Source organism: Gadus morhua, chromosome 15 (genome assembly GCF_902167405.1).
Source record: "Gadus morhua chromosome 15, gadMor3.0, whole genome shotgun sequence".
NCBI classification, from domain to species: domain Eukaryota; kingdom Metazoa; phylum Chordata; class Actinopteri; order Gadiformes; family Gadidae; genus Gadus; species Gadus morhua.
The window spans coordinates 26072761-26096874 of record NC_044062.1 but is presented as its reverse complement, the minus strand read 5'-3'; the positions used below and the strand labels follow the sequence as shown (position 1 = coordinate 26096874).

The 24114-nt window shown below is 44.6% G+C and overlaps 1 pseudogene; it reads right to left on the bottom strand.

The window, feature by feature from the left end:
* Nucleotides 1-1846: 1846 nt before the first annotated feature.
* On the bottom strand, nt 1847-10149 carry LOC115559744 (uncharacterized; annotated as a pseudogene).
* Nucleotides 10150-24114: the final 13965 nt, after the last annotated feature.

Genomic DNA, 24114 nt, shown 5'->3' with positions numbered 1-24114 from the left:
TCGTTGGTGATTTTGACTAGGGCTGTTTCAGTGCTGTGTTTTGGACGGAAGCCAGATTGGAACGGTTCGTGGAGATTGTTAGTGACCAGGTTTTTGTTAGGATGGGAGTGATGGCAGCCAGCTTGAGAGTGGGGGGTACAGTACCAGTAGTGAGGGAGGAGTTAATTATGTTGGTGATCATGGGGGAGATGGACGGAAGACATGCTTTGACAAGGGAGGTGGGAAGAGGATCGAGCTGACAGGTGGTGGTTTTGGCTTTGCGGATGAGTTCTGAAACGGTCTGTTCTGTTACTAGGGTGAAGTCAGAGAGGGAGCTGATGAGAGGTTGGCCAGAGGTGATCATCCAGGGTGGGTCATCAGAGGAGGTGCGAGATGAGGCCAGTTGTTGGTGAATGGTGTTGATTTTAGAGCTGAAGAAGTCAAGGAACGCAGTGCATTGGGTGGTGGAAATGTCTGGAGGGAGAGATTTAGGAGGCTGAAGTAAGTGGCTGACTGTTGAGAAGAGGACTCTGCTGTTGCCTGTACCAGTGTTGATGAGGTTGGAGTAGTATGAGGTTTTGGCAGTGGTGAGGGCATTCTTGTAGTGATGGAGGTGGTCCGAGTACATTTGGCGGTGTACAGTGAGTTGAGTCTTATTGTAGAGTCGCTCCAGTCGACGACCAGTGGCTTTGAGCTGGCGCAGATGAGGAGTGAACCAGGGAGCAGTGTGGGTGAATGAGACTGAGCGGGTTTTCAGGGGGGCCAGGGTGGTGAGGGAGGAGGAGAGGCAGTTATTGTAGTGAGTCACCAGGTCAGTCAGGGAGGAAGCTGGGGGAGGGTTGGGGTAGGAGCTGATCATGGTGGAGAGGTCTGTGGTGTTGATAAGTTTGATGTTTCTGAAGGAGATGGTCCGTTGTTCCTTGGTTTTGTGTAGTTGGGTATGAATGTCAAAAAGTACAGCTTTGTGGTCAGAGATGGGGAAATCAATGACATCAAGGTTAGTGGGAGTGATGTCAGTGCAGCAGATTAAATCCAGAATGTGACCTTTGTTATGGGTTGGGAGGTTGACATGTTGTGTGATGCCAAGACAATCCAGAAGTGATGTGAAGTCATTAGAAAAAGTACAGGATGGGTTGTCAATGTGGATGTTGAAATCACCAAGGAGGATAACAGTGGGGGACATTGCACATACAGATGTAAGTAGTGATGATAATTCATTGAGGAAAACGGCGGAGGGTTTTGGTGGTCTGTAAATGGTGACAATGATAGTGGGTTTGGGGCCTGAGAGTTTTACAGCTAGACATTCAAAGGAGGAATGAAGGGGGACTGTGACAGTGGTGACTTTGATGTTATCACGATGGAGGAGAGCAAGGCCACCCCCCCTCCCATTAACCCGGGGTTTACTAATAAACGAAAAACCTGGTGGGACAGCTTCATTTAGATGGGAGAAGTCATTTGGTTGTTGCCAGGTCTCAGTGAGGCAGAGAATATCTAGGCTCTGGTCAACAATAAAGTCATTTATCAAAAGGGCCTTATTACTGAGGGATCTGGTGTTCAGCAGACAGAGTTTCAGACAGGTGAGTGGAGTGTAGCAGGTTGCTTTGAGCAGAGGGGACAGTACACTGTGATTGACGGGACTGACCGTACGGGCTGTGCGAGGAGGGGGGCGGGGCCCAGTGGACCAGAAGGAGCGGATGTTTTTGTTGCTGATGATAGCAGCTACTGCAGTTGCTACACAGTTAAGTGCTATAATACACTACAACACAATACAATACAATGTTGCTACACAGTTTAGTACTATAATACAATACAATACAATGTACAATGGTGGCCAGAAGGGGGAGGGTGGCTATGCAGAGTCGAGGTGGACTCTGAACAGGTGAGTCTTGAGCCTTTTTCGGAAGATAGTGAGCGACTCTGCAGTCCTGAGAACGGTAGGGAGCTCGTTCCACCACTGAGGTCCCAAAACCAAGAAAAGTTGTGACTTTGCTGATCGACCTTTGCTAGCTCTTAGCGATGGCGGTACCAGACGTCTAGCTGAGGTAGTTGAGCGGAGGGATCAAGCTGGGGTGTGTGGCTTTACTAATGCTTGGAGGTAGGCTGGGGCAGTTCCATCGACTGCCTTGTATGCCAGTACCATCGTTTTCAATTTGATGCGACCTACTACAGGGAGCCAGTTGAGGTCCCGGAAGAGGGGAGTCACATGGGAGAACTTCGGTAGGTTGAACACGAGGTGCACTGCCGCATTCTGGATGCGCTGCAAGGGTTTAATCGCAGAGGCGGAAGTCCAGCCAGGAGTGAGTTGCAGTAGTCGAGGCGGGAGATGACCAGTGATTGGACTAGAAGCTGAGCTGCTTCCCTTGTCAGGAAGGGCCGGATTCTGCGGATATTGTAGAGTGCAAATCTGCAGGACCGGGCCACGCAGTGATGTTTGCGGTGCAGCATAACTGATCATAACTGATCAGCATAACTGTCCAATACCACACCGAGGTTTCTGGCAGTAGGTGAAGGAGATGCAGTGATGTTTTCAACGGTGACCAGTAAGTCCATGTGTGGGCTATCTTTCCCTGGGATTAGGAGGAGCTCGGTTTTGTTGAGGTTAAGCCTCAGGTGATGGGCAGTTGTCCAGGTGCTGACGTCTGCCAGACATTCCGATATGCATGTTGCAATCAGGGTATTATCAGATGAGGGGAAAGAGAGAAAAAGCTGAGTGTCCTCAGCATAGCAGTGATAGGAAAAGCCGTGTGAAGTAATTACAGAGCCCAGAGATCGTATATAGAGGGAGAACAGAAGAGGCCCAAGTACAGAGCCTTGAGGGACACCAGTTTCAAGCATGCAAGGTTTGGACAAGGAGCCATTCCATGTTACTTGATAGGTGCGGTTTGTCAGGTAGGATGTTGCTGAAGTTCTTCAAGGAAAGTGATCAAATCCGGGATAGCTTTTAAGAGACTTTATTTGTTATAAAGTATTTCGGTATGGTAAACTAATACTATGGAGCAAAAGGAGGTGGAAGCGTGTCTTTGCACGTGCCGAGCGTCTCCTAGCTGATCATAAACATTAACCCTTATCTAATCGCTGCTGGAAGATTTTGAGGAGCTTGCTCGATGTGAATGTTGTTATGGTCTGATCCGCATGGCCCGGAAGGAGTGGGAGGAGCCGGTGTGACGTATTACCCTCGGCTTCCTACCTTGTCTGTGCTGCTGCCTTCTGTGGATGGAGCAGCTATTGCAGCCTTCAGTAAGGTCCTGCTCCCCTTGTGGCTATGTATAGTATTTACAGCTTATATGTTTGGTCCTGCTTCCTAGGGTCTATGTGTGGGTTGGTCAGGCTCTTAAAATACGTAACAATGTGAAAAAGGAAAGAGCAGATTCAGCAATGCCAGGTTCAGCAAGAGTGGCAAGGAGGATCTGGTGGTTCACCGTGTCAAATGCTGCAGACAGGTTGAGGAGAATGAGAACCAATGAGAGGGACGAGACTCTGGCAGCACGGAGGGACTCAGTCACTGCGAGGAGAGCCGTCTCAGTGGAGTGTGCCTTCTTGAAGCCTGACTGGTGAGGGTCAAGCAGGTTGTTAGATGAGAGATAGGAGGATTTATTATACCGGACCAAAGCCGCATTGAGACCCTTGAGAGTAGAGACTAGTAGAGTTCAGCAGATTATACAGATACATTGATAAATACATTGATATTATATATAGTTAGTATATGCTACACGTGAACCTCCTAACTATGCGTTCACACCAAACTCGACATTTGTCGCCCTTTCGCGTTGTCGCCGAAGTTTTGTCGCGCCACAAATAATTAGCTGTCGCTGTGCAAGTTTTGCCGCACCACAACAAGACAACCACCATTGCATGTGTTTACCCTTTGTGGAAGAGGGAGGGACGTCAGAGGACCCGACGCAGTCTATTCATAATATTGTAATGACCACGGAAGAGGCAGTGAATGAAGTATTGATTAGACAGAGATTTATTAGGCCTACCTAATAAACCGTTGGAACACACAAAATCAGAAACCATAGCAACGCCGGTAAACAAACCCCGAGAAGCCCAATCCCGAGCTCCCCGCTCTGCGCTACGGCCATCCGGAGGCGCACAGAGCTTTTGGCCATGATATTATATATACAATTATATTATATTTAGTGCTGTCATGCGATTAATCGCATTAATGCCATAGCTAACTCACGATTAATCGCGAGCAATCGCGATTAGTCACAGATGTTTTTTCTATGCTAAATATCCCTTGATTTCTTTGTCCCATTAATAGTTCTAATTTGAATGCTCTTATCAACATGGAGAAGTGCATCGGCTTGCCTTGTGCAAATGATTTTTTATTGATAACAACATTGGCATATACTGATCAAAACAGGACGATACAAAAAAAAAGCCTATAGTGCAATTAAACTATGAACATAAAAACATACTGCCTTGAACATAGCAGTCAGGCTATTTTGTTTTTAATGAAATAATTTCGTTAATCACGCGATAAAAAAATTAACGCCGTTAAAATTGGTTTGCGTTAACGCCGTTAATAACGTGTTTAACTGACAACACTAATTATATTATATACTATTATATATAGAGCTCCGGGAGTCGCAAACTGCAACAATCACTTTCTCCTCCATGCTGCAGTTCACCCCGGTCTACACTGCACTGAGTTTGACGTTTGAACGCTTATTGGCTGTTACGTTACACATGTCACTCATTGGCCACGCTGTTGAACGCTGATTGCCTGTCATCACGCGAAATTCGTGTCAAAGTTGAAATATTTCCACTCGAGCGAATTTGTCGCGCCACAAATCCGCGGAAACGCGCTCGCCTGTGCACGCCGAAAGTGTTGCCCGAGAAATCAAAACTTGCCACCGGTTTTCTCTCGCGAAAAAGTCTCTACGTTCACTTTGTATGGGATCTTGTCGCCCCGTCATGTCAATATCCCATGATTGACATCTCAAATTCGATATTGTTTTTCACCGCAAAATGTCCGCTAATAACAACAAATGAGCCGCTAATAAAAACAAATAAATCCCAGCAAAAAGTGTAATCTTGTTTATTTTGAGTGTTCATGCTTAGTATATAAAACATTTAATTAACAATTATTCACCTCAGGCTCTTAATAGTGGGGAATAGCCCCCTTGACCTTCGGTCTCGGGGGCTATTCCCTATTATTCACTTCGCCTTCGGCAAATAATTGTTATTAATTAATAGCCCAGATTGATAGATAGATAGCCTAGTCAAGTCTTTATTAATACCAAACAAAAGAAATTGTCGGGAATTCATTTAGGTGATTCGGCTCACACAGTATAGCCTACAAGACCACACAGAACAAGGAAGACAACAAGTCTGACTGGACATACACAAAATACATCACATTAAAAATAGAAACATGCGTTGATAGATAATATAAATACAGAAAGATAATAAATATGTTCCATTATTTGCCTTGCGGAGCCAGCCAGTCCTGTGCACGTATGCAAATTAGCCATGTTCGCCTAACTGTGCGTTCACACCAAACGCGACGGGGTGACAATATCCCATACAAAGTGAACATAGAGACGCGTATCGGGTGAATTTTTCGCGAGAGAAAACCGGCACCAAGTTTTGATTTGTCAAATGTCGCGTTTGGTGTGAACGCACAGTAACACAAGAAAGATGTAATGTTGAGAAGTCATACTAAAAACGGATTGCAAGCGAAAGCTAAACCAGACTGTATCAATCACATACTTTGGGTCCATTCTAACTTATGGTAAGAGGCTAGTCTTTAAATCTTTGCAGTGACTGAATGTTGATGATAAAACGGATTGTTTTGCATAAGATGATTGTGTGCGACTGTGCGTGAGTCCTTTCTGGCTTCGGCACACTGCATGGTTATGAAGGCCTTGTGGTTAGTTGTGGTCTTAGTGAAGCAGCCTCGCCTTGGAGTTGGATAAGTTGGAGTGATTGTGTACGGGCGTGCGAGAGTGAGAGAGAGAGCACATCCGCCGTGGTGATGTTTGGCTTGTGGTGGGCTGTCTGTCAGCATCCACCGGGTTGGACGAGGTGCTTTGTGTATGTGTTCAATGTACATCTGTCTGGTCGTATTTGCGGTAGATTGATGGTTTAATAATGTCACACCACGATCAGTCATACTTGAAGGCACTCATTTGCAAGGTCACAGATTGCGTGTCCGATAGGCTATACCTGCCATTTATTCAGTTGATTGCTCTTCTTAGTGTGCCAGATTGGTTCAAATTATTGTCGTGTTTGCATTGTAATGCACAACTTTGCCTCTCCTTGTTATAAATCAACGTGCATCCAAACAAGTTTAGCCAGTGCAGCCTCCTATGTCAGTGTTGCTTTAAAATATATAGCATATCGAATTATCAAGAAATGTTGAGTGTGTGCATGTGTGTGTTGTCATGCAGGCTAAATATTGATTGTCTTGCATCAAGGAAATATTGTAATGTTATAGGCCTACTGCAGATTTAATTAGGGATTATCTAGGTGAGATTTCACAGGTGGGACTGACAAGTTAGCCCATAGCTTGCAGTATGCCTCCTTTTTCTAGATCTTCTGACTAAGTTTACCAGTACGTACTTATCTGAACGACATGTCACTAGATATAAAGAAAACGTTGACTTTCTCTCTGTGCCATTCACTGACGGTAAACATATATAAAAGTGTCGTTATTGTATGCACTGCTGTTCATTGACTAGCTCCAGCGCTCGTTGCTGCGTTGCTAAATGATAGCAACTCTCCACTCATTCTCCTCTGACCATGCATTTAATTGGCTTTTACCACCATCAGTTCTCGGCAATTCCTCATTCGCCCTCTCACGTCTGACAGGTTTGAAATTATACGGCTGTGGGCCATCATACATGTTATTTGTGGTTCTTGCCACCTCTTAGACGCCATAGTTCTAGTAATAGGCTGAGGCTACCTTCCACCATGTCTCCCCAACGTGACGTCATCGCCGAATGGCTTAGAAAACACCCGTTACTGCCAAAAACGACAACAACTGGACTTTAACACTATTTGACACTTTTTATAAATGATACACATATTTTGAGTGCTTTATGTACCCATTAATCTAAACTTCTGGTTAACCTGCACGTAGGCCTTTAAGCCTCATATCCTTCTCAACAGCAACCAGCCTTTGCCGATGTTTAGTTTTAACTGCTGCCATAGCAGAGAAACCAGCCTCGCAGAGATAAGTTGTGGGGAAGGGCATCAAAACTCTCAAGGCTTGCTTTGCCAAGACTGTGTATGATGTCAGTGACTCTGTCCAAAAATCCACAAGTGGATTTCGTTTGAACTGCAACTGCAGTGCTCCATTAGATGACAGCTCGATCAGCTGGTCCTGCTCGTGAAATGACAGCTGTGGGGCGGGCAGCGAAACTTCGAATGGATTGCGAATCCAATTGTGAGATGTGTCCATAGATGGGAAGCGTTTCCGTAGCTGCTCAGCGAGTTGGTTGAGGTGTTCAATTATGAGACTTATTACATGCTCAACCAGGTCCACGTCATTTTCCCCCAACACCTTGTGAAGCATAGGGAAACAAAGGTGTGTGTTCCCACTCACACAACTCGCCCAGAACTGTAGCTTCTTATCATTGCCTCAATCCTGTCTTGTGTGTTGAACACAGTTACACTGACTCCCTGCAGACTTTGATTGAGTACATTCAGAACTGAAAAGATGTCGGCAAGATAGGCGAGCCTTTTCAGAAAATCTTCGTCATGCATACTGAAGGCCAAATTAAACGGAGTCTCCTCAAAAAACTTGCAATTCGTGCCAGAGTTCAAAGAGCCTTGTCAGCACTTTGCCGCGGTACAGCCAATGCACCTCTGTGTGCAGCAGCAGTGATTTGTGTTTGCGGCCCATCTAATTACATAAGTGTGAATATTCTTGAATTTAGCGGACAAGCTTCAATGAAGTTCACCAGTTTGACTGTGTCGTTCAGCACTTCAAGTAGATCAGCTGGCATGTTTTTGGCTGCAAGGGCCTCTCTGTGATTACTGCATTGTAACCAGCTGATGGATGGACAGACTCTCCTAATATGAGCTATAAGCCCTGTGTTTTTCCCGTCATTGATTTTGCCCCGTCTGTGCATATCCCACACAGCGCTCCCAGTCTATCCCATTGGTACTCATAAAAACGTTAATTAAATTTAAGATTTCCTCTCCTGTTGTTCGGGTAGCAATGGGATCTTCTTGTCCCATTCCTTCAAAAAGGTAACGGACATACAGTAGACGATTGGCAAGATTTGCAACACCTTTAGAATTGTCTACTTGCAGAGAGTAAAATTCACTTTTATTCACACGGCTGACTAGTGTAGCCAGGATGTCTTCAGACATGGCATCAATGCGGCGCGACACAGTTTTAGTGGACACAGGAATCATGTCCAACTTTTTTTCCTCTTTCTCTCCAATCATACACTCCACCATCTCTTGGCCGCTGGCAAACACACGTCTTCTGCAATTGTGTGTGGCAGCCCCTTTCTCCCTACTCTGTGACTGAACATATATGAAATCCATAATGTGTCTTTCGTAGACCCAACGCATGAATGAAACTGCATTTGTTTTTGGCTTTTCTGCAACTCCAACTTTACTTTAAAAAATGTAAGGGGCTTTTGACTCAAATTGCCATGTTTCGTGTGCAGGTGACAACGGAGAGAAGACGACTTCAGACACAGCTGTTTGCTAGAACCTCACTGCACACCACACACTGAGGCTTCGGGCAATCTGTATCGCCAATACAAGTGAAGCCAAGACCCAGATAATTGTCATCATAGTTCCTTCTTTTTTTCCCCGTCTGGTGTTCACCCCCACACCTCTTATTTGCCATCTCCTTCACTCCTCCTTGGTTTCCTCCGGCGCATCGTCTGACTGCCGCTCATTTTCTTTATTTTATTTTATTCTCTCCTTCTCTGTTGCTTCCAAATCCTCACTCTCTCCCTCTCCTCCTTCGTGAATGACAACTTTATCATAAGACGTCCCACTTGACAGTTTCCCTGATTTCAGCCAGTTAAGCACATTTATATATAATATATAAGGAATGAATGAAACGAGTTGGCGCGCATATAGCCTAGCCTGCAGTGTGTAGAAGAAGACAGTAGTGCTCAGCTGTCTTCTTCTACGTTTCTATCAAAAACTAATAAATTAGTTTTTGGATTTAAAATGAAAGGGATTACAAAGGAAATGTTTACTGTTCATGTTTTTTTAAATCCCACTTAAAAAAACAGCCCTGTAATTGTGTAATATTACACCTGATCGCCAATACATTTTTCATCTTGCGGACCCCCTTGTGGCAGCTCGCTTAGAGTTTCACACTTTCGGAATTCCTGCATTAAAGGACTAGAGCCTTGGGCTTCTCACCTCATTGTGTGTGTGTGTGTATGTGTGTGTCACACACAAACACGCACACATGACAGGTTGCAGGCCACACATGTAGACATGTAGACCCTTTTTCTAAAAAGCAATAACCCCAGTGGGCGTGTGATTTATAGGGGAAACGTCTCTGGCTGGAATGACCCGATTGATCCATAGGCTGCTGCTCAACCCACCAACTACATTGTCTCCAAACCTATTTTTGAGTTTTTATCTTGAAAATCGGAATACTCCCCTTCATCTATTTCTCCCGCCTCCCCTTCCTCTCCCCCCTCGCTCACATTCTTCACCCCCCCTTCTATTCCTCTCTTTTCCCACCCCTCCCCTCCTTGTCCCCCCTCCCTCTCCCCACCCTCTCTCCCTCTCCCTCCCCCTCTACCCCTCCCCCTCTACCCCTCTTCCTCCCACCCCCCCCCTCCCTCTCTCCTATTCTATTGCCCTCACTCTCTGGGCAACCTGGAAGACACTTATCATTGTCTTATTGCAGTCAAACCTCCATCTAATGCTAACCTTGACATAAAGTCTACATACCGTGTTCTGTCATGGGTCGCTACCACGACAACACATGGACCAGAATCTACGGCCCCGTCCACACGGGCGAAAACGATCAGTTCTCGTTTTATGCGGTCCAGGAATTTCTCCGTAAGAGACGGATTAATTGAAAACCGCATTGAGCTGTAGAACCGCTGTGGAACACATTCCAGGCACATAAGGGGCGCTGTTTCTGCTACAGAACTCCAGAAAAAGAAAGATGAAGAAGAGGCAAGCATGCGCATAAAACCTGGGCACTGTTTATAAACATACCCTCATGGTAGCGCTTCGCGGTGGATCGAAATAGATGTGAAGGCCCCGTCCACACGGGCAATAATCTTTCCCCTCCGTGTTCCTTTGATGCGTTTCAGGAATATCTCCATAGTGTCATTGCGAGCTGTAGACACGATGTAGTAAATATTAAGGCGCTGGTTCTCCACAAAAGTGGAGCCCATCAAGCCTGCGCGCATCCATCCTCCGCACTGTATACAAACATTCAGTCGAGAAGGAGATTAAACCTTTTAAATTGAGCAGAAATCCTTTTTAATGTACAGTTAGTAATTAAATGTACAAAGGGGCTGTATTTAAAGCTACAGAAAGAATACAAATAAACAATTAAAAGCAACTCTAACGTCGCCCAGCTGGTGGGGGGTGCCCGATGACGTGATGACGTCATCGTTTGCGCTACAGGCGTCCACACGAATCCTAACACGAAACCGGATAAGTCCGGATATAATTGAAACCACCCGGGGACATGGTTTCAGAAAAGTGCGGTTTCGGGCACCAGATCTACCGGTTTCACCAAAAAAACGGCTCTGGGTGGACGGGGCCTAAACTTCGACTGTTTTACTGGACCCCGACAGAACCCACTGCATTACTTCCTGGGTCCTCCACCAACCACTACTAAAGAGTTCCCATAAAGACCCTCTCTAGAAAGTATGGCCTGTGCACATTATAGCCAAACAAACACACAGCATTTGCTTCCTATCTCAATAAAAACAAAAATATATATATTTACATTTAAGGCATTTAACAGACTCTTTTATCCAAAGCGACTTACAAGTACATTTGTCATAAGAAGTGCATCAATATATCGCTGTCGGTACTGAAAGGATGTTCATAGAACCAAGTAAAAGTACAACAATCGCTAGGCTATATATATATCAAAGTATGCACCACCATATCAATGAATCAATCTGATGACTATTTGCAGTGACCTGAGCCTCGCAGCTTCACTGTCCTTGAGTTCTGTTACAATGAAGGGGAGGAAAGTAAACTGGAAAAGGAAAGCACATGAGGGCAGCTCCATGGAGGGTCCTGTTATCAGATTGAACATCTCTCCTGCAGCCCACAGACACATCCCCTGTCTGCACTCGTACAACGAGCCATCTGTTGCCTAGTCACCCACCCACAAACACCAGTATCTGTGTGTGTGAGTGTCTGTTATCATACAAATATAGATGAATGCGAACACGCGTAGGATTTTGTTTCACGCCTTTGTCTCCCCTTTGACACATGCCACTCAGAATCATCATGTTGCCATGGTGACATTGAAGTGCTATAATATAAGAGACCTTTCTTTCCACCATTTGTGTCCACTAAGTGTGTTTGTGTGTGTGCGTGCGTGCGTGCGTGGGTGCGTGCGTGCGTGTTTCAAAGACACATGTATGATTTGACGAGTACATATTTATTTGTGCATATGTCCTAATAGTAGAATCAATCATTTTGATCCTGATAGCAAACGTTCATAGGTGTGTTTAGATGTGTGAATATTATGGGTTTGCGTGTATACTGATGACTGAGGATGAAAATACCAAGCTTTTCTTAGTAAACAATTTAAAATGTCTCCCCAATCTTTATGTGGAGTTCTAAGGAGCCAGGTAATCTGACAGCTTCTGAAGCTGCTTGTTGAGGAAACTAAATACTAACGCCTGAAGGTACAGAGAAAACATGCAAACATTTCACACCATTTGCCTTCTCGTTATTCCCTCTCTTTCCTTACAGTAGTGATTGATTTAAGAGCTCAAACCTCCGTAGATTTTTTCATGTACTCCAAATTCAGAGGGTCTTAATCTTTACACCATAAATAAATTCCTTTAATTACTTCTCGATCTTTATCCTATGACTTGTAACACAAGTGTCCCCTCATCTGTATCGTGTCACCTTGATTAGACTGTGCCTGAACAAGAGTGTCATGAGGCCATGACAGATCCCCATGAGAAGGTCTGACGGAGCAACACATTCTCACTCCGAGCGCGTCGATTTTTGACGAACGGTCAGTGACTTTAGCTTCAGCTTCTGATGCAAAAGGGTACCCTTGTGCTTCTTTTTTCGACGCATGGGGTTTGACCCGATGGCTGCACATAGAGACGCTATGAGCATTCATCCCATTGGCTAACGGAGGACCTTGTGCTGCTTTTTTCGACGCAGGGGATTTTCCATTCATTGCGATGTAATCCCTCCACGGCGATATATGAAGCTATGAGCATTCATCCCATTGGCTAACGGAAGACCCGATGGCTGCACATTAAAAGCGATTTTACAGTGAAATCTGTGACATTACTCAACACAACTACACCAACGTGTCCTTGCTAATTACACAACATGCATGGGTTAAGGACGCATACGCTTCAACCTGTGGCTCTAGCCCTACCCTGCGTTCACCAAAAGTTGCCGCGCAGCACGATCCCATTCAAAGTGAATGTAGAGACGCTTTGCTGCTTTGCTGCCGCAGCACTTGCTGCCGAGAAAACCGGCAGCAAAATTTGATTTGCGGCGCGGCAAAAATCTGATTTGCAGCGCAGCACGCCTGTGCCCGCTGCCGGGCACGGGCGGCGGGCGCGTTCACGTATTTTGCGGCGCGTCAAATGCTGCTCGAGTTGAAATATTTAAACTTTTCGGCAGCAAACGCGTGATGACAGCCAATCAGCGTTCAACAGCGTTGCCACTGAGGCGTTGCCAATTGAGTGACAAGCCGTAACAGCCAATCAGTGTTACTCCCTTGGAGTGACCTAGAGTTCACTACCGTTACATTTATTTAGTAACTCGAAAAACCCCACAAATCAGCATTTTGTAGTGTAGTTGTGTTTACAGTTAAACTAAACTATGAGTAAGCTAAAGGGCTAGAATAACAACCCCAGACAAAACCCAGTTGGGTGCCAGGCAGTACCAGCCTTCCAGGCTCCGAATGGTCTCATGAACCCATAAACGACGGGCATTCCGACGTCTCTCCCTTTTCCACAACAGGTAAAGACATGCAATGCTCGTAATGTCGGCCATGGTTGTGAATGAATTCAGAAGCACCGCGGGCAAAACTTGCCGTGCCGCGAAACTTCCCGCGCTGCAAAACTGCGGCGCAGCAAAACTTTTGTTGCGCGTCAAAACCTTTGCTGCGCGTCAAAACCTTTGCTGCGCCGCAAAACTTGATTTGCTGCGCCGCAAAACTTCGGCGCCAACGCATTTGGGCAGCAAATGCATCTTTTGGTGTGAACGCAGGGTTACAGGAAATGACTCAGCAAGTGCTCCATCTCGTTGCACCTCACCCAGCGGCTCGCTTGCAAGATTTTGGCTTGAAGTTCTTCCCAGACCTACGCCCTAGCCATCCAACATGCATATCTGAGAATCAGGCCTCTCTTTAATAATGACAAAAAGTTATGAGAGAAATACACATTAACTTTTTGTTATCTCATAAGCAGCGTGGTGCCGGCTCCTTTTGACCCCAGACTTCAAAACGTGGCCACAGGCCAGCTGTGTCTACACATCTTAAGCCACGAATGTACTCCTCCATCCCACAAAAAATGGGGACTAGAAACTAACCTCTGTCTTATGTACATTTACTGTACTGTTGGAGGTCACGCCCCTTTTCCGGCCTTTTCGAGATAGCTAGGGATACAAAAAATTGTACACACATTTCCCGGGCCCCCGACGACATCCGAGATTTGGAGTTCTAGCCCTTAAAGAAAAAAAGTTTTCCCAAATGGACTGTCATTTGTACAAAGCCCTCAGAAGTGTTGCCAGCAAGACCTAATGGTACAGAATGTGGTGGAAAAACAGTTTTTAAGATAGGAAGGTCTTACCGCCCTGAAATTTGAATACCTTATTCTAGGGCAGGCCTATTCAACTAGCGACCCGTGGGCCAAATGCGGCCCCTCTTAATTTTTTTCTGGCCCGCAAGAGGTTGCATGCAAAAAATAAATAAAATAAAGGAGAAACATAGTTGCATGCAAATCAGGTTTCTGTGTGTAGCCGGTGATACTAGCCAGTATCAGTACCCCACAATCAGGAACTGGCATCACTTATTCTGACAATGTTTGGCTCAACCGATACGTATGAGTCTAGCTTTTCTCATATGAATGTCATCAGAACAAGGGCACGTTGCTCGATGACCTATGAGAAGCTGCATGAGTGTCTCAGGATGAGCCAAACTAGGCAAACAAGGCAGTGCAATCTTTCTCACTGACTCACTGGCTCAAAATATGTATGTACAGTAGTTCTGTTTTGTGATGATTCAAACAACATTGTGGAATTCTAAATACGTGTCCAAAATATGTGAGAACGAAATCTTTTATAATGATACGATTAAAAGTGAAGAAGGAAGGAATGCGTCTGACAAGTTTATTCCATGTAATAGTACTATATATATTAAGGTAACACTACTGTAGGTACGATTTATGTTTAGCGATTCATTGACGTAGTTTTACTCTGTGTGGCCCATGAACCCCCAGTGGTTTTCCTTTTCGGCCCACTTGTTAAGGAGGTTGAATAGCCCTGTTCTAGGGCCTAACTGGGACCCCCGCACCGAAACTTGGCCGGGATGGAATAATTTCTGGAAATAAATCCTATCAAATACCATAAAAATCATTAAAAAAACATTTTGTCATTCTGATTGTAGTAGTAGTTGCCAATGGTGGACTGCTTCTTACTACAGGTAACTTTGCTAATATATTGCATTATTGTTAAACGGGATGCAATTAATAGTTTCAAATATAGTTTAGTCGATTTTTGTAGAATATTAAACTATTAACTGCATTATGATTAACTATAATGCAATATATTTGTGTGATTAATTTCCTGAAACAATTCCATGGTAACGTCTCTGCCACCAGTCTGTGAGTGTAATTTGTTGACGTTCCCTAAAACAGGTAGCAGCCAGAACTTAGATGACGTTGTTGCACAGACATCGATAGCGACAACATGTGCTTGTGATTTTTCGCGATACGGTGTCCTGACGTTTATTCGTTGCTATGGCGCCGCGCTAGTGGCAGCCTGTTGCAGCAGCTCCAGTTGCTTCAGTTGCGTTTTAAGTGGTTTTAAGTGTTTTGTTTCTTGTCAAGTAAATTTTTTTAGCCTACGTGTTAGTCGAGATGGATTAGTTAAATTTTTACTAGTTTTTTTCTTTGGTTTATACCGTTTTTATAATGCTTCTCGTGTCGGGACATTGTGCCAACGGTTGCGGTATTGTTTACACACGTGACGAGCTGTTAGCGCTCTCCAAACCACCTTTTACTTTTACGGGAATGAGACACCAAAAAAAAGACGCCGAGGATGTAGAGCCGGTGTAATGAGGAAAGCAAGGAGGAGAAGGGATCAGCTGATGGAGCTGAAGCCGGCCGGCTTGACTACAGTGATGGAGGATATCCCTGCTGAACACCGGGGATGCAGAGGAAAAGGGTCGCTACGGCGGAGGAAAGGAGCGATACACTGCAGACTTATGGAGAGGAAGACTTACAAGCCGTGTCTCCCATCTCTCATCAGGGGCAACGTGAGATCACTAGGGAATAAGATGGACGAGCTCCATCTTATGGACGAGCCTTATTTTAACCAATGAAGGTAACTCAAAAACCCTTTTCTCGGTTCTCAAAAAAATCCTCCACCCACCCAATTCTCTCCCCCCCCACTTGTACTCCACTGAATCCTGCAATTCCATCTTGGACTATTTCAATCTGAAAATCCACACCATTTATCAGCACCTACATCCCAATTCCCCCCCTCTCTCCCCACCTGCACTTCCCCCTACTTGCCATCTCTTCGCCAGTTTTCTTCTCCCCACTGCCTCCGACCTCTCCGTTCTCATTCTCAAATCTAAGCCCACCACCTGCCAGCTTGATCCCCTCCCCACAACCCTAGTCAAATCCTGCCTCCCCTCCCTCCTCCCTCTCATCACCGCCATCATTCACTCCTCACTCTCATCTGGAATAGTCCCCTCACTTTTCAAAACTGCCGCTGTCATCCCCATATTAAAGAAACCCGGTTCAGACCCCAACAACTTCAGTAACCTCCGCCCCATCTCTAACCTACCATTCATTTCCAAAACCCTAGAAAAGATTGTCGCCGCCCAACTTCACTCCCACTTATCCCTCCACTCACTCTACGAGCCTTTCCAGTCCGGTTTCCGCCCCCGTCACAGCACAGAGACCGCCCTCATCAAAATCACTAACGATCTCCTCATTGCAGCTGACTCTGGTTCCTTTTCCATCCTCATCCTCCTCGATCTGAGTGCAGCGTTCGACACCATCTCACACCCCATCCTTCTCAGTAGACTCTCCTCGATTGGCCTCTCCCACACCCCCCTCAGTTGGTTCCACTCCTACCTCACAGGCCGCACCCAGTTCATCCAGCTTAAATCCTTCACCTCCAATCCCTCCCCAGTCACTACTGGTGTGCCCCAGGGATCTGTCCTGGGGCCTCTTCTATTCATCATCTATCTCCTCCCCCTCGGCCACATCCTCCGCAAATACAATATCCAGTTCCGCTGCTTCGCGGATGACACCCAGCTCTACCTTTCCTGCAAACCCAATTCCCCACTCCCACCCCCCTCCCTCACCGACTGTCTCTCCGAAATAAAAACCTGGTTCACCTCAAACTTCCTTAAACTAAACTGCAATAAAACTGAAATGCTCCTCCTCGGCACTAAATCCAAACTAGCGAAAGTCAATACCTTCTCTCTCACCATCGACAGCTCCTCAGTTTCCCCCTCCCCTCAGGTTAAGAGCTTGGGTGTCATCCTCGATAGCACACTTTCCTTCCATTCTCACATCAACACCATTACCCGCACTGCATATTTCCATCTCCGCAACATCAACAGACTCCGCCCCTCCCTCACCCCCCACACCACCGCCATCCTTGTTCACAGCCTCGTCACCTCCCGTCTGGACTACTGCAATTCTCTCCTCTTCGGCCTCCCCCACAAGTCCCTCCGCAAACTACAACTGGTCCAAAACTCTGCCGCCCGCATCATCACAAAGACCCCCTCATACCATCACATCACCCCTGTCCTCCAGCAGCTCCACTGGCTCCCCGTAACCCACCGCATTAACTACAAACTCCTAGTGTTTACATTCATGGCCATCCACAACCTCGCCCCTCCCTACCTCTCTGATCTCCTGCACATTAACATCCCCACCCGTTCCCTTCGATCCTCCTCCTCCATCCACCTCTCTGTGCCCCCTGCCCGCCTCAGCACTATGGGGGGCAGAGCCTTCAGTCGCTCTGCTCCCCAGCTCTGGAACTCTCTACCACCCGACCTCCGAAACTGTGACTCTCTCCCCATTTTCAAAGCACAACTAAAAACCCACCTGTTTCGGACTGCCTACTCTCTCTAACCTCCATGCTTCCTGCCATTCTGCCCTATGTATTTTAACTTATTATGTTGTCCTTTCTATGTCTATTTTATCATGTTTTTTGTATATTTCATTGTGTGTTTTATTGTGTGTGATGTACAGTGTCCTTGAGTGACCTGAAAGGCGCTTTTCTAAATAAAATGCATGATTATTATTATTATTACAGCGCTAACCCGGAGTCATCGGGAATACCAGGAGTGTAGTTTGATGATTTTCTCTGAGTCATGGCTACAAACGGATGTTCCTGATCATAATGTTTCCACCGAGGGTTTCCATACTGTCCGGGCTGACAGCACTGCAGTTCTGTTTTGAGGTGACTGACTGGAATGTACACTGTGAGCCACATGGAGAGGACATTGATGGGCTTACTGAGTGCATTACGGACTACATCAATTTCTGTGTGGACGGCATTGTCCCAGCAAGGACTGTACGTTGTTACCCAAACAACAAGCCTTGGGTAACAAAAGACATCAAAGCTATACTCAATAAGAAGAAGAGGGCTTTCAGAGGTGGCAACAGGGAGGAGCTGAGAGACATTCAGAGGGACCTGAAGGCCAAGATCAAAGAGGCTAAGGACGGCTACAGGAGGAAGCTGGAGAGGAAACTCCAGCAGAATAACTTGAGGGAGGTCTGGAGTGGTATGAGGACCATCACTGGTTTCAGACCAACTAGCAGTGGAGTTGATGGTAACATGGCTAGGGCCAATGAGTTAAATCTGTTCTTCAACAGGTTTGATTCTGCTGCCCCGGCCCCTGCTGGCTCTCCTGTTGACTGTCTCCAGACACCACTGCTTCTGACCCCGCCTCCTAATAGCACCCAACTGTTTGATCCGCACACACCCATCCCTCAATCATCACACCGCCTCTGGCTCCCATGCTACCTGCCCTCCTCGCACTTTGGACTCCAACTCTCCCCCTCCCCAGTCTGCACTGTTTACACCTCTTCATGTAAGAAGACAGCTGAGCAAACTCCCCTCCGGTAAGGCTGCCTGCCCTTACGGTGTCAGCCCACGGTTTCTCAGAGCCTGCGCCGAACAGCTCTGTGGAGTGCTTCACCGGGTCTTCAACATGAGCCTTAGCCTCCAGAAGGTGCCTGTGATATGGAAGACGTCCTGCCTCGTTCCAGTGCCTAAGAAGCCGCAGCCCAGTGGTTTCTCGGACTACCGACCTGTGGCACTGACTTCGCATATCATGAAGAACCTGGAGAGACTCGTCTTGGAGCAGCTCAGGCCTATGGTCAGGCCGCACTTGGATCCCCTCCAGTTCGCCTACCAGCCCCGGATTGGAGTTGAGGATGCCATCATCTACCTGCTGAACCGCGTCAACGCCCACCTGGACAAGCCAGGGAGCACTGTGAGGGTCACGTTCTTTGACTTCTCCAGTGCTTTCAATACCATCAGGCCTGCTCTACTGGGTGACAAGCTGACGGCGATGCTGGTCGATCCCCCCCTTGTGTCCTGGATTGTGGATTACCTCACTGGCCGACCACAGTACGTGCGCTTGCGGCACTGTGCGTCGGATACGGTCGTCAGCAACACCGGGGCCCCACAAGGGACTGTCCTTTCTCCTTTCCTCTTCACCCTTTACACCACAGACTTCAGCTACCAGACAGAGTCTTGCAATCTTCAGAAGTTCTCTGATGACTCTGCCGTTGTTGGTTGTATCAGTAACCAACAGTGTGTGTTGTCATCAGTGTGTGTTGTCCACCACAGGGCTGTGGTGGACAACTTTGTCTCATGGTGTGAGCAGAACCACCTGCAGCTCAACTCTACTAAAACGAAAGAGCTGGTGGTGGATCTGATAGAGATCTAAGACACCAATGACCCCAGTTTCCATCCAGGGTCATAATGTGGACATCGTTGAACATTACAAATATCTGGGGGTGTTCATTGATAACAAACTGGACTGGACTAAGAACACGGAAGTCCTTTATAAGAAGAGACAGAGCCAACTATATTTTCTAAGGAGGCTCCGCTCTTTTAACATCTGCCGGACGATGCTGAGGATGTTTTATGAGTCCGTGGTGGCCAGTGCTATTCTGTTTGCTGTTGTGTGCTGGGGCAGCAGACTGAGAGTAGCAGATGCCAACAGACTCAACAAGCTGATCAGGAAGGCCAGTGACGTTGTGGGGGTGGAGCTGGACACTTTGACAGCAGAGTCAGACAGGAGGATGCTATTGAAGTTGCGGGCGATCCTGCAGTATGGCTCTCAGCCTCTCCATAATGCTCTGGTCAAACAGAGGAGCTCCTTCAGTGAGAGACTCATTGCTCCTAAATGCACCACAGAGCGCCACAGGAAGACATTCCTGCCTGTGGCCATTAAACTCTATAACTCCTCCCTCTGATGATCGGACAAACTATAATTTATTCTTTCACTCTTAATTTTCATTGCTATTTGCAATGTAAATATTGAATTGTAATTGTAAATTGTAATTGTAAATATAAACCACTAAGAGATGTCCACTTCTTACTTTTATTTTATTGTATTTTATTGTATTTTATCTGTGCTTATGGGAGAGAGCCCGATTAAATCCGGATATTTTAATAAGTTGGGTGTTATAGATTTTAAACAACATGTCCGAGTTGTTTGAATGACAGAAGCTCCGCTAGGCAAGGCAAGGCAAGGCAACTTTATTTATATAGCACTTTTCATACTAAAAAAAGCTCGATGCTAAAGTGCTAACCGGAGCTAAGGCTATGCCTTTTTCTCTTTTTAATATGACCAAACACAATGGCCAGAGGACCAGCATCCTTTCTTAACTGATTAACAAAATAATCTTTGAGTTCTACATGTTCTATAAATGTTCATTAATTGACAGTCCTAATGTTTATTTTCTTGTCTTCTGATTCTTTATTACAGTATGGAAGGGGAGATTTGGAGGTACCTGGTCAGGCCATGGTGGGCCTACAAATCCCAGATGTGGAGACTGCAGGGATATCTCACAGAGAGGACACTAAAGAGCCATCTCTCATTCATCGAGTGGACTCATTGGTTTGCGATTGACCAAAAAGATGCTCCCATGGGCAGATTGCTGCATGGCGTTTAACACTTATTCAAATTGTAGAGGTTGAAGCAGTCTTCATTGTGGTCACTTGCCATAACACGGTCATGTGTTTTTTCAAAACACCATCAGTAACATTTAAATTGAGTTGATGTGGAAGGCTTTTTGTACAATTTTTTCAGTGTTCAGTGCCTGTTTGTGAGACATGCATTGTTTGAAAGATAAGCCTTTGATTTTGTTTAATTTTAATATGCCTTTCATCAACAGTGGTTTTGGGTTTGATAACAACAATTAAAGTGCTTTACTACTGGTGAACGACGTTGCAGAACATGTATGGTGAAGGTTTGTGTTGATTGCATGGAAAAGGGAATAACCAGTTACAACTTATATGGTAAGAGCCTGGTAATACCATGGAAACAAACAAGGCTTCCTTTAACACTACAGTTTCAGCTTACTTAGTGGATAAAATGTCATGTTTTACTTGGTAACGTCGCAGAACGTACATGGTACAAGTTTGTGTTGACTGCATGAAAAAGGGACTAATGTATTACAAATTATATGGTAAGAACCTGGTAATACCATGGAAACAAACAAGGCTTCCTTTTACAGTACAGTTTCAGCTTACTTACTGCGTAAATTGTTGTGTTTTACGTTAACGTTGCAGAACGTGCATGGTACAAGTTTGTGTTGACTGCATGGAAAAGGGTATAATGTATTACAAATTATATGGTAAGAACCTGGTAATACCATGGAAACAAACAAGGCTTCCTTTTACAGCACAGTTTCAGCTTACCAACTGGGTAAATTGTCGTGTTTTACTTGGTAACGTCGCAGAACGTACATGCTACAAGTTTGTGTTGACTGCATGGAAAAGGGAATAATGTATTACAAATTATATGGTAAGAACCTGGTAATACGATGGAAACAAACAAGGTTTCCTTTTGCAGCACAGTTTCAGCTTACCAACTGGGTAAATTGCCGTGTTTTACTTGGTAACTTCGCAGAACGTACATGGTACAAGTTTGTGTTGACTGCATGGAAAAGGGAATAATGAATTACAAATTATATGGTAAGAACCTGGTAATACCATGGAAACAAACAAGGCTTCCTTTAACAGTACAGTTTCAGCTTACTTACTGTGTAAATTGTTGTGTTTTACTTGGTAACGTTGCAGAACGTGCATGGTACAAGTTTGTGTTGACTGCATGGACAATGGAATGTGTCTATTATAAATTATATGGTAAGAACCTGGTAATACCATGGAAACAAACGGCTTCGTACCCAGTAGTTAAGAAGATGTACCATGACACTAGAGGAAAACTGCTCCTGCGGAGGTTGTTACCAGGTAAGTAATTCCATAGTGGTAAATCGAATAAACCCTTTCTAAATGGGTGTAGCTATGAATAATAACTAAGAAAAAGTAATTTATTGGAAGTACTATGCTAATTTCTAGATAGTACATCATTAAACTTGGGCTGTTACCAACATAAACCTTGGATAACTACTATTGTAACTTGAATTAATAGGTGTTTCTAAGAATTGGTTGCTTTATTTCCTAGGAAGTACACAATATCTGAGTTATTACCAACCTAAAACAGTTACAACTACACGGTACTTAGTTGAGTTAATGGGTAATAGTGGAGGTTTTACTTAGTACTTCAGCTGTAATTCCTCTGTATTTACCTTCTTATTAACAGTGGTAATTACACAGTAATACACTAAAATTTACTGGATAATTCCTCCGTATATAACTTCTTATTACCAGTGGTAATTACCCAGTAATACACTATGATTTACCATGTATTTACCGGGTAACTACCTCTGTATTTACCTTCTTATTACCAGTGGTAATTACCCAGTAATACACTATGATTTAGGGTTAGATGGGTCAAGATCGACTGGTCTCATTTTTGCTTATTAAGTTCATTTGGTATGAATGATAATGTGTCATTCCATTTGATAATCTTATTTAACTCCAATTGGATTTAAAATATAATTAAAAAAAGGTGAATAATCGTGAGCTAACTCACAATACAATGCGATTAATCGCGATAAAAATATGTGACAGTCTAAAAGATAACTTTCAACGGTGTGTCTTTTTAAAATTTATTTGTTACCATTCGTAGTCTTGATCAGCAGATAAATATTTTGCCAAAGACTTTGATTTCGCTTAGCAACCAAATAAGATGGGGTTGATAAGTTACTGGACTACTTGCGGAGTGATACGAAAGACGTGAATCAGAGGAAAAAATCCACTCTCCTTGACAGTGGTCATATGCTCAGCAACTGTCAACTATCCAAAAAAAAAAAAGACAGTCGGAAGTCGGGAAGGCCAATGCAAGTGAACGGCGCATTCAACAGCAAAAGAAGAGAAGAGCTGTGTACTAAATATCTATCTATATATATATATATATATGTATTGTACCGGCCTACGTCATCCATAGTAATCCATTCCAAACCTGCCTGGCAACAGACGATCGCCTCGCCCATTGCCTGGCAACGGGCGATCGCGTCGAATGACGTGGAAGGTTCTTGAACATTCGCGAACTCGTTCATTGAGCGTGACTAGACAGATAACACTTATTTTACAAATTACATTTATCAGCGTTCCTAACTTTATATTTGTATTGTATTGCATTGTATTTATCTATTTCCCTACACAGTAATAGCTAAATGTTATTGGGATAACGTGAATAATAATAATAAAAAACATTTACCAGTTAGTGAATGCCTGCTCACCTATCTACCCATCTATCTATCTATTATCTATCTATCTATTACCTATAATCTATTCTCTAAATTATAAAATTTAAATTAAGGAAATTCAATTAACACAAGCTAGCTAGACTATGATGCACATTAAACACTGAGTTTACTAGCTAAATTCGATTAAACAATTAAATGCAATACAAATACAAAGTAAAAACAAGTGTTATCTAGCGATCCGTTATCTGTATTATATTATTTCGTCTTCGGCAACAAGAGCGCGATTGAAACCTGCCTGGCAACAGACAACCCCTTACGTAATCTGTTGTCCGTTGCCTGATGACGTAGGCCGGTGCAATTTACGCCCCCGGTACAATTTTAACGTGACAGCTGCGTTAACGCGTAACTTTTATCGGGCGATAAAAAAAATATCGCCGTTAATCTATTTTCAAACACTTCCTTGTTCGGACCCATCACGTGACCGAACTAACCAATCAGAAGCTAGAATTTAGACTGAGGTAAACGTGAGGGAATCGGCAGATTCAACAGAATATCCTGACTGTGTTAAATATGTAAACATGTAAATATCTAAGTAATAATTGTGTGACATAAATATGTAAATGATTAACTGACTAAACATTGTAAGTACATTTCTAGCAAATTAACTCCAATATAAATTATATTAATTCATTCTACAACTTTCAAATATTTAACTTCTATACCTTACATTATTATGGATGATTACACGGCTCTTCTCAATGCTGTAGGCTGCTCCATTCACTTGCATGGGCCTTCCCAACGTTCAGCTGTCAATTATTTTTGTTTATGCTCCGTTCACTTGCATGGGGACTTCACAACTTCCGGCGGTGAATTATATTTGACAGCTGTCAAGGTAAACGAAAGGAGTTTTTGTCGTTTG